Source organism: Anas acuta, chromosome 3 (genome assembly GCF_963932015.1).
Source record: "Anas acuta chromosome 3, bAnaAcu1.1, whole genome shotgun sequence".
Lineage (NCBI taxonomy): Eukaryota > Metazoa > Chordata > Aves > Anseriformes > Anatidae > Anas > Anas acuta.
This window is the reverse complement of record NC_088981.1, coordinates 13,989,018-14,004,217: the sequence shown is the minus strand read 5'-3', so window position 1 is coordinate 14,004,217 and position 15,200 is coordinate 13,989,018. Positions and strand designations below refer to the sequence as shown.

General features: G+C 38.3%; 1 long non-coding RNA gene across 1 annotated transcript; it reads right to left on the bottom strand.

The window, feature by feature from the left end:
* Positions 1-1,826: 1,826 nt before the first annotated feature.
* Positions 1,827-5,788, bottom strand: LOC137852959 (uncharacterized). Its single transcript, XR_011094095.1, has 3 exons — positions 5,678-5,788; positions 3,243-3,376; positions 1,827-2,131 (listed from the first exon to the last, which is right to left on the bottom strand). It is a non-coding gene; the product is annotated as an uncharacterized lncRNA (long non-coding RNA).
* Between the last annotated feature and the right edge of the window lie 9,412 nt (positions 5,789-15,200).

Genomic DNA, 15,200 nt, shown 5'->3' with positions numbered 1-15,200 from the left:
TATTTGGCTGCACACGGCTCCTTGTACTTCATTAGAGGACCTGTATCTCCCAGGAGTCCCTGTCTGCCCCTTTTCATAGAATCATAGAATGATCTAGGCTGGAAAACACCTTCAAGACCATCAAGCCCAACCATCAACCTGACCTACCAAGTTCTACCTCTAAACCATGTCTGGTAGTGCCACATCCACACATCTCTTAAATACCTCCAGGGATGGGGACTCCAACACTTCCCTGAGCAGCCTGTCCCAGTGCTTGAACACTTTCTTGCGTGGTAGGGGCTGGCTGTGGAGTGGACAGAAAAGGCTGCTACAGCCTGACATAAGTACACAGAGATGCAGACGTCCTTGCTAAAGCAGTGTCCAGGCTGACCATGAGCAGCTCAGTCTCTGCAACAAGCAGAAGAGCAGCAGCTGCTCTTCTAGTGCAGCAGGGTCAGTGTGTCAGGAGCCTAATTAGGCAGGAGTGTAAATTCAGTATGCCAGGGACACACATCAGCTGGAGGTGTGAACACCAGTTCTTGAACTTGTCAGCACAAACCCTTCATTTTTAATTTCCTATGCTCAGCCATGTGACAAGCTTATCTCAATGCAAGTGCTTAGTACTTTTCAAGTGGGAAAGGCTGTATCTCAGCACAGCAGCTGGCCTGCCCATCCTGATTGCTCTTGGCTGAAAGAATAAAAATGTGAAAACTTCTGACTCTTTTTTCCTTTCTCCTCTCTCAGGGTCTGGTTACCAGAGACTGTGCATTCACTGTGCAATGTAGCTGCTTGTCTGCTATAATTTCAGTTAGACAACCAAGGACAGTTCCCCAAAGCCTGGGCAACACCAGCTGCCCACCACATCCTTGCTTCATGTGGAAAGTGTTCCTTAAAAAAATGTTAACTGCAGACTCTTTCTCGTGGCTAGTATCTACTGAGTTAAGTAACTCACAAACAAAGAAACATGAATATATGTGACAATTCTTTTAAATGCAGAGTTTCAAATAGCAAAGGAAACAAAGAAAGAACGCTAAATAAATTTCCCCATGTAAAACCCTTTTTCACTCAAAAAAATATGCTAATTAGCATTTAAAATAATATCCCAAAGAAAGTCATCTTTAATAACATTAACACAATGCAGTGCCTTTCAAAGAAGATTTTTTTTATTTTATTTTATTTTTTGTAAATGAATCTGAAACTCAGCCATTCATCCCCCAGTTATTCAATAACAATGTATAAGTCCTATTGCTAAGTCCATGCGTTAAAGCTGCTTCCTTGGAGGGTGAACATGGCAAGCACTGCTCTATACAGGTTATTGATTTTTTTTTGGCTGACCACATTTTGACTATAGGAGTGACAATGAGCTGTAAATATTTATTATGATAATTTGTGTGGTTTGTGGTTTAATTACTGGCAAGTGCTAACACAGAAGGATAGACACCTCATTGGAAATACAAATCAAATTTAAAAACTAATAAACAAAGCCAGTGGGATATTGCCTCAAAAATGTAATCAAATTATCTTCCCTTCAGTCTTCCAGAAGGATGAACAAGTCATTTTAGGAAGGTGCAGTATGAATTTATGCTCATTGCCCACACTTTGTTTTCCACACACAGCAGAAACCTGGCTGACTACACCCGGTTCCTGGGGCGCACCCCTGACAGCTTCCACCTCCGCATGCCTATACAGCCAGGCAGGACATGTCACCACATCCCAGGTCCTCACCCCATCACAGATCTGGGAATTGCACTTGCAGAATGTATAGGTGTACACACCAGTATAGACATGTTTATGATGATGTAGATGTATAACCAATACTAAAAATACCTCCCTGAAACAAGCTAACTGTTATAAGTTGCCCCCTTAATTAATTTTCAGAGAGCATTGCATTAATAATAGAAAGGAATTTATTGAGTAAGCAACAGCAAGCAAAACAGCGCTGGGCGGCCGGGGAGTCTCGGCTCCGCCAACGGCACGCGCCTCACCCCCCCCCCAGGGTCCCTTTTTATATCTTGGTGATTTCAGGATTACGCAGCACATCTTGGTGTATTCTGCGACTGCGCGCACTGTTGCTAGGGGGTCGTCTCTGTCCCTCTGGTGGTCGTGAAGATGAAGGCCATAGTCTTCCTCGGCGTTGTGGTTCAACTTCTTTCTTTATTTGGTCATGTTGGCCCAGCGTGAGACAGGAAGGCAAGATGTTGATACACTAGTTTAACAACTTATCAGGAGATGGTTACATGAGCTTTGCAGCAGTGTTTTTTGAACAAAAGAGGCTACTGAGATGCAGAAGGGGAGAAGGGGAGAGGGTTCTCTTTTTTGTTACATTAAGCAAAGGAATTTTCATAGTGTCTAGCTAAGCATTATACAGCTCCTTACTTCAGCAGGGAGTTTTCACAACTCCCGTTCCTCAAACAGAACTCCTTGTTTTTACAAAAGACAATGAACAAACATTTATTGTGTATTACACTAACTATGAATTAAACACTGTGATGAGTGAAATGTGTTCAAATATTTTTTTTTTTCTATAAAGGTGTGGTGGTTTTACCCTACTGGGCATCCGAGCTCCACCACAACCACTCCTCTCCACAGGCTGCAGCTCCGGCCTGGGGCCTGCTCCTGCGGGGGCTCTCCATGGGCCGCAGCCTCCTCCAGGCCACATCCACCTGCTCCACCGGGGGCTCCTCCACCCATGGGGGGGCTGCAGCGTGGAGATCTGCTCCATGTGGGACCCATGGGCTGCAGGGGGACAGCCTGCTCCACCAGGGGCCTCTCCACAGGCCACAGGGGAGCTGCTGCTGCCTGCCTGGAGCACCTCCTGCCCTCCTGCTGCACTGACCTTGGGGGCTGCAGGGCTGCTTCTCACTCCTTGCTCCCCCAGCTGCTGTTGCCCAGCAGGATTTTTATCCCTTTCTTAAATCTACTCTCACAGAGGCCCAACCAATGCCACTCAAAGGTTCAACTCTGGCCAGCAGCAGGTCCCTTCTGGATCCAGATGGAGCTGGCGCTGATCTGACAAGGGGCAGCTGCTGGGATCTTCTCACAGGTCACCCCTGCAGCCCCACTGCTGCCAAAGCCTTGCTATGTAAATCCAGTAAATAAATAAATAAATAATAACTGCTATTTCTGCTCCCCAGTTTCTGGGCATGCAATTGCTATTGATAATTTGACCTGCTGATGCCATTGTGCATTAGCATATTGCATTTAGCACCACTGATGTTCTGGAGAGTGGTGCACATAGAGAGGTTCCCCAGATGTATGCTTACCAAAGGGTCTGCTGGAAGCCCCTGATATCTCCTTATTGAGGCCTAGAAGGTTTCACTTTGCAGCTGGAGGCAGTCTGTCCAAGTTCTTGAGCTCCAGAATGACATTAAGGGCATTCTCATTCAGGGGATCAATCCTACATAACAAAACACTCCCATAAAATGTCAATGTTTTATACAATACTTTTACAATATTAATGAGAACAATACCTAGAATTCTTTCCTAACAAATCTCTGACAATCTACACCCTAAGCACTCAAAGATATCCAAGACAATTCTAAAGTAATTTTGACAGAATAACCCTTACTAATGCAATTCTATCTTTCTGTTACTTTTTAGAAATAAATTAGACTGGAGAAGAACATATCTGTTAGCAAATATATATACCTCAGTAACAAGCAACACTCTCCTGTATAGCAGCTTGTTATTCCATTTCCATCTAGGCTTTAACAAGGTCTCTTGTTACCAGGATGTTATAAGCATTTCCATCACATTTGGCGAAAAAGAAGTCAGACCCAGCATATTTAGGTATTTGCTTCATTTTTTAAAAAATACAGAATTCATAAGTGTTTCAAACTCACCTTCCACCAGAGATTGCATTTATGCATATTCAGAAATCAGCGTGACTTAACATTTCAAATCTTAACAATGTACAAAGAACTTTCAATGAAATTTTAACTGGGTAAGTCGGTAAACACAGCAGGTACCAGCAACTGTTACGGCACTACCTATGATAAAAAGCCAAGTAATTTCACAGAATATATTCCTAGCTAGATGTATACCTTCCTGATTTTCCATCTAAGTGGAAAGCTAAATGCTCTAAATGCACAACAATACCAGATGAAAAAAAATTAATAACTTGCTGTTTTCAAGAGACTCACGTCAAAGGTTATTTTATGCATTTTCTAAGTGTTATTATTATTTCTTTTTAGAACATTAAAGGACTTCATGTTTGACTGCAACCAGCAGAAAATATTTTTTATACAATTACTGAAAACCATGAAGGGTAAAGAGCTGATGCCTAACTTTATTTAAGCAAATGCTTATTTTGCTTTGCCACTGGTAAGAGGCACTTAGATTGACCTATCATGCAACTGCTTTGCACAGCAAGCCAGAGACAGTTAATCAACCATGTGCATAAATGTCATTTACTGTCTGCTATTCTCCTGTCATTTTCCAGGATCATATAACTAATATTATAGTTGAGCCTGCAGAAACATCAGTTTTCTAGACTATGTGATAAGCACTATTTAAAAAATACATATTTTTAAATGAGGCAAGCAATTTCTATAAAAGCATTTATGTATTACAAAAATATTAAAATATAAAAATATTAAAAATCGTTATATATTATGTATTTGGAAAGTCAGATATGTATGTTTGTCACTGGATAGCAATAGTGTAGCATGTCTACCCTTTCAATCACATTTAGTTTTCTGTATGAAAATACAATTACAGAATCACAGATGTACCAAGCTGCAAACATGCTTCTCTAACTACTGCTTAGAAAGGCATGAATGTTGATGAATGACAGCAATTCTCTAAATGAAAAACAATAAAACTATAAAAGCCATAACATTGAACTTTTTCAACATTTTTAAATGTGACTTTTAGATTAAAAAAATAGTTTTCTTGAAAATCATTTTGACATCTTACCAGTATCTGAAATACATCTCAATATTTAAAATTAATTAAATCTAAAAATTCTGCTTCTTTCCTAGAGTTAAGTAATAAGTGAAATGAGCTCATACACATCAAATTATTTTGGTAAAAGCTCACAAATGTGGAAGTCAAATCTAAGCATCTTTTCAAGGATAACATCATAATAATAATAATAATAATAATAATAATAATAATAATAATAATAATAATAATAATAATAATAATAATAATTCATAATTTTAAATACAGGTTTAATTCCATATCTAATTAAATATTAGGAATAACTGCTAAATTATATCTACATGCAAAAAAATGCCAAAATCAGTGATATTTTGGTCTTATTCTTTCATTGACACAATCTCTAACTGTATCCGTTTGCTCCCTCCTAACTGTGGCACAGTTTCATTTTCCTTTCATTTCCTACCTCTTCTGACCTCTTTTTTGGAATTTGAAATTCTCCTTCTCACATTTACTCAGATGAATTTGGAGGCTAATATATGTTCAGTGTAAGAATGGAAAAGGATGCCTTTCTATGGGTTGGGATAGTGGTAAAAATCTCAGCTTCCTTAAAAAAAAAAAAAATGCGAAAGAAATTTATTTTAATGAATCTAGCTTTATCCATGAAGTTTTTATTCCAAATTTTCTATAACCCTCACTATTTCTGATTGTGGTAACTAATGATTGTGCACATGTTATACAAGACTTGCACCAGCTTTGGAGAGTAGCATACAACATTTAAAAAAAAAAAAAAAGAAATAGGGAATTATCTGCTTACCAAAACCCACACAGTAAGTGCGCTGGATTAGCCACCTGATTGCAAATACAGCAGCTGCTCTTCCTGCTGTTTATGTGCTTCAGCTCATAGCTTGTGTGCTCTGGCAACTGGTCTGCAGCCCAGCTTCAAGAAGCCTCAAAATAAACTATTCAGGGTACAGGCAATATCCTATATTAATCCATAGCAGGGTGATCACATATTTCATAAGTGTATTAATTAAATTTTAAAAAATAGAAACAGCACACAAGGAACAGCACATCTTGTAAGTGTATCACAGACAGCATCTGCCATTCCATTTCTGCTGATTACCTCTAATAAAACAATTTTCTTTTACCAATGATCTTCCCAAACAGAAAAACCCACCGGGTCCACCCAGAGTGCAGATATTTCTAAGTATCAGCTTAAAATGTAAAACTAGTTTTGAAGACTCAAAACCTTACAGAAAATGCCATGTCCACTTGGTTAGGTTTCACCTTGAAACTGCCATATGAGATATAAACATACTGAACATACTGAACTGAGGATCTGCAACTCATTGAGCTTTCATCAGCATTTTAAAATGCTACTTTTAAATAATAATAAAATATTTATATATTTACTGAAAAATGTTTTACAGGATGTAGTGGAAGTGGCAGGATCCAAGCATTCAAGAGCTGTCAAGCAGGAGTTCATGATGTTAAGTCCTATTTCTGTCTACCCTCAATGTTACAACCAGAGCTACAGACTTCACTCTGTATGTGAGGACATGCATATTTACAAGGCCACTGAATCTGCAAAGTCCATTTCAGCTCACCCAGTAACTCATTCCTTTGTGCACAGGAAAAAATAGAAAGATATCGTCAAAATAATTTGCTTTCCCCTACCCACATTGAAGCTAGCAGTAAATCTTATTTCAACATTTTTTTCATTATTCTGAATATTTTTATAACATGATTAAATTCTGACCAACAATTTGGGCGTTCTTTTTTAGTTAACAATTTCCCTACATTTCACTTCCTTGAAGTGATCTGCAAGCTACCTGCCTCATTGTATGATCTACAGTACATTTTTAGTACGGTCATCATCTATCTCTTTCCTAAGTTATTGTATCATACACCGAGAGTAGGACACAATATGATGACCAAGGATATTTGAAGACATTTCCTAGGTGTTTGCAATGAAAATCGGAACAAATAAACCCCAGGCACCACTTCACTGCAAACCTTATACATAATTTATAGGAGACTGGGTAAAGCACACTGGCTAGTATCCTGGTGTGTGATTTCACATGCGCAGTGCAGGATCTGGATGAGCTCCTGCCTCAAGCAATCTACTTGATCTGCAGCCCAGCCACAGACACTCTGGGCTGTGATAGGTACCATTAGGTAAAAAAACTTCATTTAAAAAAAAAAAAAAAGTGTCCTTTCTGTGTCCTTGAAATAAACGCTTTTAGTTGAAGCAGGGTAAAATCAAGCAAAATATCACTGCAGTCTCTTTCCCTGTAGGAGAACTGCAGAACTGTCAAGTTATTTTATTAGGTCTGGTACCATCCCCAGACCAATGGTACATATGTGTTAGTGTTTTAAAAGTACTTCCTAAGCCAACTGCAAGAAGATGCTATCCTATTAATTACTGCTGTTTAATTCTCAAGAAAGTTAAGTGAAATGTGATCACTTTGCAGCCATATTTGTTTATAAGTTCTTTATGTCTCATTTAACATTTGAGTTCAACAACATACTCAAGATCGATATCAGCAAAATAAATTCAAAGGCAAACAAAAACTTCAGCAAAGATTATCCCAGTCACATTCAACAGCTTTTATCAGGGAAAAGAAGTATATCACCTTCAGAAAACTATTTTTTAAAAGAGTAGGCTTTTATTGAGAAATTACAAGGCAATTTCTCAAATAACCTCCCTACATCTTGTATATTCAAGCCTCACTTGACTACAGAAGTCATGTCATCTACAGACAAAAATCTTCTGGAATGTAATAACAGCTAAAATGTTGTTTAATTTGACTTTTCTTCCTGATAGGAAATAAAAGAAATCAGAGCTGGTCACAATTGGAAGACAAGGCAAAATGAGACACTCAGATCAGGAATTACAAATACAAGCCAGACCCTAGAGTTACCTTTTTTTTTTTTTTTTTGGGGGGGGGGAGGAGGGGGAGAAGGCAGGGGGGTTAACTGGACAATTTGTGATTTTTTTTTTATGTTTTTTAATGGGGATGAACTAAATTCACTGCTATCAAACATTCATGATCTATTGTGTTAGGATTTGAGTTTAAAAAAAAAAAAAAAAAAGATTTTAAAGGCTTTATGAAGTTCTTTTCCTTAAGGAAGCACACTAGCCTCTGGTGCTACTTCACATTGTAATCCTGAGAATTGTCTATAAAGGGTGAACAAAGGGTTTGAAAGGGTTTTGAACTCTTTCAAAAGGTAAAATGAAAGACAGCAACTGGGCACGGTCAAAAAAAAAAATCAGATGCATTTTCTACCACATAAAAATTCTCACTGTCTCTGGTATTCTCCCTGGCTTAAAACACGCTCAGGTGCATGGACACTCAGGAGAAGTGGCTGGTTCACCAGAGGGCCATGATACCATCCAGAGAGACCTAGACAGGCTGGAGATGTAGCCTGACAGGAATCACATGAAGTCCAACAAGAAGAAGTGCAGAGTCCTGCACCTGGGAGCAATGACCCCAGTTGGTATTAAATTGAAAGCATGGTATTCTTGGGGCTACCCAGCTGTAAAGCATCTCTGCAGAAAATGACCTGGGGGTCCTAATGGTAACCAAGGTGAGCAGGAGTCAGCAACGTGCCCTTGCTACTAAGATTACTGGTATTCTTGGCTGCATTAGGCAAAATATCACCAGCAGATCAAGAGAGGTGGTCCTTCCCCTTTACTCAGCACTGGTCAGGACACATCTGGGGTGTTCTGTCTACTTCTGGCCACTCCAGTACAAGAAAGGCCTAGACGTACTGGAAAGAGTCCAACAGAAGGCCACTAAGATGATCAAGGGCCTAGAGCACCTCTCCTATGAGGAGAAGTTGAGATAGTTGGGACTGTTTAACTGTAGTGCCCAGTGCCAGGACAAGAGGCAATGGCCATAAACAGGAACACTGGAGGTTCCCCTGAACGTCAAAAAGTACTCGTGTGCTGTGCAGGTGACTGAGCACTGGCCCAGGTTCCCCAAAGACTGTACAATCTCCCTCCTTGGAGATTTTCAGAAGACACAGGGACGTGGTCCTGGGCAACCTGCTCTAGGTGACCTTGCTTGAGCAGTGGGTTGGATCAGATGGCCTCCAGAGGTCCCTTCCCACCCTAACCATTCTGTGATCCTGCAATTCAAAGTTCCCATGAAAATCTGTAAGGACATTGACACTATAGCTGCAGATGGTATGCAAAACTAGAAACTCCTAAGTGGCTGAGATTTGATCCTGCATCTTGACCTGAGCTGTGTCAATATTTAACCCTTTGAATAATATTTTATGCATTAACTTTGTTTGGTAGGAGGGCAAGGAGACTTAAGAGATAGCAATATATTTAAAAAAATAATAATACCTAAATTAATTCCTGAAAAGTTAGGGATAAGAATCTGCATTATTAAAGGAAAAGTCAGTGATTAATGACATGAAGGCGGCTCACTGACCTACCATATGTATACATGCATATTGAGAAGTAAGTTTTTTATATTTGATTGTTTTTCCTCTGTAATTATAAGTGTTGTATGATAAAGCAACCACTATTTAATTTACTGTTTTATACTAGGTGTGTGTACATCAAGTCATGTAAAAGATGACAAGGGTCATGATCTAAAAGAATTTATCATTTAATTTCAAGTGCTCATTAGATTTGTTGTGCTGAAATAATATTCCTCTTCTATGGCATGGTGATCTTGTTCCAAAACTAATGAAACAAGTGAGAGATGAATGTATGTGGGAGGAAAACTTTAGTTATAAAAGTATGTACAAGACTTTTGTTCCTTTGTTTTCATGCCCAACACTGGCATGAGGAGAAAGTAAATTTGTATTTTGCAATAAGTTGTAATTTCTGAAAAGGATCTAGCTAATTAAGAGTCTGTTTGATTCAATTACAGCAACAAGTCAAGTTCCCAGAAGACAGAGATGGGTTGATAAAGGTTTTTGAAAACAAAAAAACTAGACAGCAATTATGTTCTACAAGATTCCTCTTCAAAGAGCTGAGCTTCTCCAAGGAGATTTCCACAAGGTTGTTTCACTCTTGCATGCGACCCAAACCCCACAGGTTTCAGGTGTTTAAGGTGCAACTCTGATATCTAAAGGGTTGAGGAAGGAGGGCAGGAAAACTCTGCACATCAGGAGAAGGAAAATAGAAAATGAAATGTTAAATAAAGGCCAATGGAGTTATAATTTCAAAATGTAAGATGTATACTTAATATTTTTCTAAAACCATGCACGTGAGTGAATGACCTACAGCTGAAGATTAGGCACTTCTGAGCATCTGGACTGGAACTTTAGGCAACATTTCCAAACACCCTTCATCACCACCATTAGGATACAGGGGGGTACACTTTGTCTTCCACTTTGTCACAGATCCTTTCCCATACGCTGTAAATCACAGATCCTTTCCCATACGCTGTAAATGCTTGGCACTATGGAACAATTACATTTTAATTTTCTCATCATTTCTTGTACAGTCTTTACAGCTTAAGAACAAAATCCTACCTATTTGTTGCACTACTGAATTTGCTTAAAAGAATTTATCATTCAGCAATATGATCATAATGAACAGTGTGCTTTGGCACAGCTTTGTGCCGATGACTAGCTGGGTAAATTACATTGCTACATACAGACTCAAGAGCTGCTAAAACGTTGTATTCCATTATTTTAAGTAAGCAAGGAATAAATGCACTCTAATTAGAACCAGAGACAGAGATGTCATATTATCCTGCAATCCTTTTCACAGCAATACTGAGTGCCCATAGCATGTATTTAGATCCAGACTTCTGTGAAGTTTGGGGGTGAATTGAGCTGCAGACAAAATGAACGTTTCCTTTTGTTCAACAGCACTTACTGAGATACAGATGCAGAATAATCATCCCGTTTCATAATTCACACCTCTCCACACCCTCCATAGTTTGCAGAGATTAGTGAACAAATGCAGGTTCCTTTGATACAAGGATTTATTGACGCTGCACGGAGATTGAAGGCTTGTTGTAAAAGCTACCAAGGCAGTATTTGACTTAAAGATGTTTCTAGTGCTGACAGCTGTGCAACCCAATCTTTCATTCTTAAAAAGCTGAAGAAAACCCAGCTCTCCCTATATCTGCTACGATCTGACCTCCTCATCAGTTGGGGAAGAGACCTCCACCTGGCACAGCTTCAGTGACAGTTCAGCTGATGATCTCCTTTTGGTAATGGTTAAGATCAAGCATCTGATAGTCATTTTGCAGTTAGTGGCCTGCCTTCAATACATTTGTGCTCTCAGTCACGTGCAAATGAAGGTGTTCCCCAGAGGTACTTCTCTGCAATGATCTGCTGCTCCAGGAATTTCTTTCTGCTCTCGAGTTTCTGCTGCAAAACTACTTAGTTCATAGGGACTGGGCAAATCTATAAGTACATTTCTGGAAGGATTAAAGGAACTGCTTTGTGGGTTTGACTTTTTAGCTGGCTCAGCTAATTCATTATTTGCATATGATTACTTCTGCTTCTTCATGGTCATGATTGTAATTCCAATTAAGAGCCATTCAAGTCTCATATGAAGCATAGGTTATTGTTATTTATACTCTAAAATGAAAAAGTCATATGCCCGTTAAGTGAATCGATGTCTGACTCAGCACTGTGGAAATCCCTCTGAACTCATTAGGAGATGGATCAAACTCAGATTAGAGGCTGAATTCAGAATAGTCGTTCACTTTTCTGGGACTGCTACCGGATATTGAAAATATGAAAAGGATTGAAAGATCTGAATGCCAGGCAGCATGATAACTCTCTTCTTTCTTTAAAAGCAGGGTATTCTCTTTGCTACCCACACACGGCACAGCCAGCCCTCACAGCAGGCCACAGCAGAGGTTTCTCCTTGGCTTGGCAGATGATGTTTGCATATGACAAACAGCCAGTACATTGCATGATGGATCATTACCCAACACAAAATAAACAAGTGACTGTTAATTAGTACTTAGGGACTTCACAGGGTGACTTGACCATTTAACGGGTTTTCCATAGCATTAAGCAAACATCTACTAGCTTGCTGTTGTTTAAACTGCCATGCTTCAACATATCACAGCCAGCAACCTTCTCAAATTCTACATGTGAGGATTATAGCAACAAGTTTCCTGTTTTCCTGAATAGGAAAGAATTCACTTATTTTTGAAAAATACTATTTTAAAGAAGATTTGGGGGTCTATAGCTTCTTCATACTAACACAATGGTTCCATGAGGACACATCATATTGGTCACCCTGTTTTTAAGTTAATCACAAAAACACTAAAAATTGCAGTGCAACAAAAAGTCACAATCCTTAGATTGTAGTTATTTATGCTGCACTACTTATATTGTGCTAAAATAACATACTACAGAAGGAAAATCACTTTCTCCATATGAAGGATACTGCCTTTATTCAATATGCTGCCTTTATTCAGCCTTGCTAAGCTGACAGATTGTTAGGTTCATATAGCTACAAATTACTGGCAATATACTGTACACTAATAAAAATGTGTAAGAAGTGGAACTATAAATCATGTTCACTGCTCCTTACTATCTCCAATCCTGCTCAAATGTTACATGTGATTTTCTACTCCCACTGTAAAAGAAGATAATGCTCTCATGGGACCAGGGGAACATCAGTTCAATTCTTTGAAAGATCAGCACAAAAGGAGATAACTTATTTTAGAGATATTCCCCCATGGAATACCAGTTAATATGACCAGTTAGTATGATTTATCTGGTTAGGCTAAGGCATCCTCAGGTTTAATACAGAGTTTTGGTTGAAAAGAATAATTGCACTTAACAAGTTTTATATCTCTATGTGAATGAAACTATTGCTGTCACTGTAGGACTCTACATTCACTGAACAATATCCTATTACATGAGCAATGTCATCAAAACCAAACTACTTTGCTAGAGCTACTAAGGATGTTTAACAATAGCCTGAAATTTGGTCTTTGATCTCATAGGTTTGATTTCCTATTCATGCTGTTACTTAAGGGAAAAAGCATAAAATTACCAAAACATATTAATGGCTTCCCATATCTGTTTGCAACTAAAGTTAAATTGAAAATATTGGAATTAACAATGTCCAAAAATAGTACTAAAACAGTATCTGATGACAATTCAATGCAATTTTAAAAACATAAGCTAAATTACTTATGACCATTACCAGGGGATAGAAGCTTTCTTAAATTCTCCATCTTTCCATGCTGTGCAGTGACAAACAAAGATGTAATTCAAAATCATCCTCACATCCCTTGTTTACTTTTTCCCCCAGGAGGCTTTTTATTTTCTCAGTGTATCCCAAAAATGAATATTTTTGCTCTTAAAAAAACACTGGGAAACAGACACGATCTATGCCAACTGAAGTCAGAAATGTGCAATATATTTGATTCTCTAAATATAAGATGAAAAATTAACGGTGGAACAAATTAGCAAATTTAATTCGCTTTTCACATTTTCTCTTTTACCCAATAAATAGAAATGGGAATTAAATTAGTTTATTAGAACCATTAAGCTCACATTTTTCTGTTCTGGAAATAGGCCATATATCTCACTTAGAAGCGGATACCAAACAGAACTCTTTCTCAAAAAGATCTCATAACAGATTCACTTCCCAAATATAATAAATGAACTCCTAAGTACATGCAATATTTATAATACTTATTGCTTCCTAATAGCTCACATAGTTTTGGATACACTCTTGTAGTGCATTTCAAGCTCATTAGCATTTAGACTGCCTTTTGGTTCTTAGGATAGGTTAGGAAAAATTGCCTGATAACAATGCAAACTGTATACAAATTACCACTCAGAATGCAGCAGTACATGGGAAAGATCTGATAGACTCGCAGGTTGCCTGTAATTTAGGAATTTCATCCTCACCAAGGATGGTGTCCATTAATAGGGGAGCAGGCACTTCACAATGCCTGCATGTCCTTATTCAGCAGCTTCAAACACAACAGTAAAGAAAAAAACGTTCTTCTTAAGGAGATATAATTAAAGGGTTCAGTGAACAGTTTCATGGTTTTGTTGCTACATTCATGCCAAAATAATCACACCTCTACCCTCCCTTCTTAAACACAAAACTGATTTCTCCTAACTGATCAATCAGCAATGATTACCATGATGTTTGTAGTCTAGTCAGTAAATCAAACACACACACGTACTGCCTTCTATTGTGTTTCATGAAAAAGAAATTATTTGCAGCACTACTTAGAGGCAGACAAAAATTTTCAGGTATGGAATGGAATTTTTCAGTGAACGGACAAAAGACAAGTACCTTCCCCTTTCTCCAGGAGGCATAGCAATAGAAATCACAGTCAAGTAAACTTAACAGAATCTATTTTCTAACTTTCAGAATCATGCCACTTTGTTTTAAAAACACTCATTAACCCCAACACAACATGCACGTATGGAAGTTACCACAAATAAAACAAGGTGATCCCTTGTGCAAAATAATCAGAATTACTGCTAAACTTCACATTCAATGATAGAATTTCAGAATTATTTGAAAGAATGCTATCTCTATGTGTTCAAAGAAAAAAATATATTATTTAATATCTTATTCATCTTATTATTTGGAATTTCATCAGACCATTGTAAAAAGTACATTGAAACTATAGGAACTTTCTTGGCTATTTCTATCTAGCTAAGAGTCTCAGGCCTTGAATGTAGTGTTCTGGATGCGTACTCAAGTAAAAATTCAAATAGCCAATTTCCTCACGTCTGTCAGGCCTGACCCAGATCTAGCCAAAGCAAACTGAAGATAACATGGGATTTTACTTCTGATTTAATTTGTAGGTGGGGAGCACAGGGTCAGTCCTGTTACCACTACAAATGATTCCTCATCTACCCTCATATTAAAGAGGATGTGTAAAATGTAACAATTTCTGCTTATCAAAGCAAACAGAGATATAAATAAATATATTAAAAACCTACTAACTGTTTAATCCCCAAAAAGACATCAATAGAAGAAGAGGAAACCCATCTCTTGTTAGACCTATGACTGATTCATCCTGTCAGACACTGCATCACACCTCCAAAAGGCGATGGTTAAATGTCTCTGCATGATACAAATTTAAGATATGTCTGTTGGAAAATAAGGCTTCAAAAACCTCATGCAGCTTTTCAGGAAACCTGAAAGCAGAAGGCAATGGGCATTGTAATAACCTCACATTGGATGTCACAGACTTACCCTGGTAAATCATAGAATTATGATTAGGTTGGAAAAGACCTCTAAAATTATCTAGTCCAGCCTTTAACCTAGTACGTACCAGATTATCCCTGCCTGGGAGCAACAGGTGCATATACATAGGACCAGCAAGATCTGCTGAAAGGAGAAAGGCTGGCAACTC